At 36.6% G+C, this 2,726-nt stretch overlaps 1 pseudogene; it reads left to right on the plus strand.

Annotated features, from left to right (window-relative positions):
- The first annotated feature begins 639 nt into the window (after window positions 1-639).
- LOC116590196 lies at window positions 640-1,923 on the plus strand (annotated as a pseudogene).
- Window positions 1,924-2,726: the final 803 nt, after the last annotated feature.

Here is a 2,726-nt window from a genome sequence, read left to right on the forward strand (position 1 = left end):
CTTTGACAATCTAAAAGTACAGAGCTATAGTGAAAGAAGTGTCCACCAGCTACACGGACGTTGAGAAACAAGAGAGAACTATGTGGAAAGGAAGGAAAATTTTTCACAATAGTTTTGAGGTTAAAAAAATTGACCCAACTATGGTGTGAAACAAAAAACAAAGGGAGAGGAACATATTTCAAAAACATATATGGTCTCTATATCCCGTTGCAAAGCATATGAGAACTTGGAATAGAGAAGTGAGTTACTTTGAATTTATCCTTTGACATTTAAATTACACTTCTTTGGTGTTACACAGTCTCAGTGAGGGTCTTTCTGTGTGAATTACAAACAGAAAATGATTTGCGTGATTATTTTCCCAGTCCTCCCGAGGGTAATACACATCATAATCCATGCTAGATGCATAGGAAAATAAAGTTAACTCACACATAAAAATGGAGGCTTGAGTGCATTAACTGGGACTTCGTTCCCTCAAGAAATCACAGTTAAGAATGCTCTAGAGTGAATCAAAAGTTTTACAGGATAACTTCACAGAAATCAAGGGTAAAAGTACAGCCAGGCTTTTGGAATCTGACATTTCCTGATAAAAGCAGCAGATTTATCATGTTTTAACTAGGCTTATTTCTAAGAGTTAGTGCCATGAAGCAAAAACTAGCTACTGGGGCTCACCTGGGAGAGGAGCTGTTAGTAAGATCATTGTGAGCTAGCCAATGTCACAGAAAGTAAAAAAAATAGTGTGTGTGTGCATGTTTGTTTGAGGGGGCTGGCTTCCCCTCAGTCATTTGTTGTTGATTTACACAATTTTGGGAGAGGCAGATGTAAGTTAGTTAAGTTAAATACAAAAGTGGTTAATAAAAAATTATTTTGGAGTTACTTTTTCTATAGGACAAAAATCACTTGCATCTCTTTTGGACAACATATATACAACTTAACGTGCATATTCACAGAGTCTGTACTTAATAAATAGTTAATGGACAAATACACATCCCTAGAGAATTAAAGAATCCTCAGGTGGGAGTGTTAGCCCATACTTCAACATGATCTTGAAAAACAGGTCATTTTTACATATCTTTGTAACACCATTGATACATTGACTCAGCATTTCAGATCATGGCCCTCTAGTTTGTTATCCTAACCCAGAATATGAACCAAAGTCATCATATATCATTGCAGCCATGTTTATTGCAGTTTATCTCTAAAAATTAGACTGTCCTTGTTCACTCCCCCCCAAAAAAAGAAGAAGAAGAAGAAGGCCCACCTCATGGAGATCCAGGTGAATGGAGACATCGTGGCTGAGAAGCTGGACTGGGCTCACAAGAGCCTGGAGAAGCACGTACGTATGAACCAAGTGTCTGGACAGAATGAGGTGATCGTTTTCATCAGTGTCATCATTGTCATCAAGGGCAAAGGCTACAAAGGGGTAACCAGCTCCTGGCACACCAAGAGACTACCCCACAAGATGCTCCGGGAGCTGCATAATATTGCCTGTATTGGAGCATGACATTCTACCCCATGGCTTTCTCTGTGGCTTAGGCTGGACAGAAAGACTGCCATGGTCACACTGAGAGCAACAAGATCTACAAGATTGTCCAGGGACATCTCATCAAGGATGGCAAAGTAAGCAAGAACAATGCTTCCATTGATTATGATCTGTCTGGTGAGAGCATCAACCCTCTGGGTGGCTTTGTCCACTATGGTGAAGTGAACAATGCCTTTGTCATGCTGAAAGGCTATATGGTGGGAACCAAGAAGCAATAGCTTACATTCTGCAAGTCCTTGCTGCTACAGACCAAAAGGTAGGCTCTGGAGAAGGCTGACCTCAAGTTCATCAACACCACTTCCAAGTTTAAATATGGCTGATTCCAGACTGCAGAGAAAAAGAAAGAACTCATAGAACCACTTAAGAAAGACCAAATTGTTTAATGTCAGGAGCAGATTTTCCAGTGGAAAAACAAAACAATTACTTACTTTGCCAATATTTCTTTGTCTATAGCTTTTCATTTTCTTCATAGTACCTTTCAAATAGAAGCATTTTTAAATTTTGATGATTTTTATTGATTATGGCTTTGATTATGGTATCTCAGAAATCTTTACTTTACACAAGATTACAAAGATTTTCCCTTATGACTTCCTCTAGAACTTTTATAACATAAGGTTTTATATTTATGCCCATAATCTCTTTTGAGCTACTTTTTAACACATGATGCACGTGATTACACATCAAAGGTAAGATTTTTTGCATATTTATATGCAATTTTTGCACACTCTTTATTTTTTAAACTGTCATCTCCCCCCAGAATTGTTTTTCATCTTTGTCAGAAATCAACTGTACACGTATGCATAGACCTCTTTCTGAGCTCTCTATTCTGTTCCATTGATGCATTCCTCTATATTACCATACTCTCTTGATTACTGAGCTTTATCATAAGCCTTGAAATCGAATAGTACATCTTATCATTATCTTTTTGAAGCATTTGTTGTTTTTGTCCATTTTTCTTATTTTTCTGGCAATTTTTATATTGTCTGAATATTTTTTGAATATTTTTAATTCCTGTAAAATTAATGTAAATTGTTATATTAGTCTCAGATATACAAGGTAGTGATTCAATGATTATATACATTACTTACTGTTGTCTGAGTACTTTTTATGATTCAATTTTTCTCCTTTGTTAGTTAATAATATAAAAACCTTCCAATATACTTCTTCCTAGTCTTTTTCGCTACTG

The sequence above is a fragment of the Mustela erminea genome, chromosome 5 (assembly GCF_009829155.1).
Source record: "Mustela erminea isolate mMusErm1 chromosome 5, mMusErm1.Pri, whole genome shotgun sequence".
NCBI classification, from domain to species: Eukaryota; Metazoa; Chordata; class Mammalia; order Carnivora; family Mustelidae; genus Mustela; species Mustela erminea.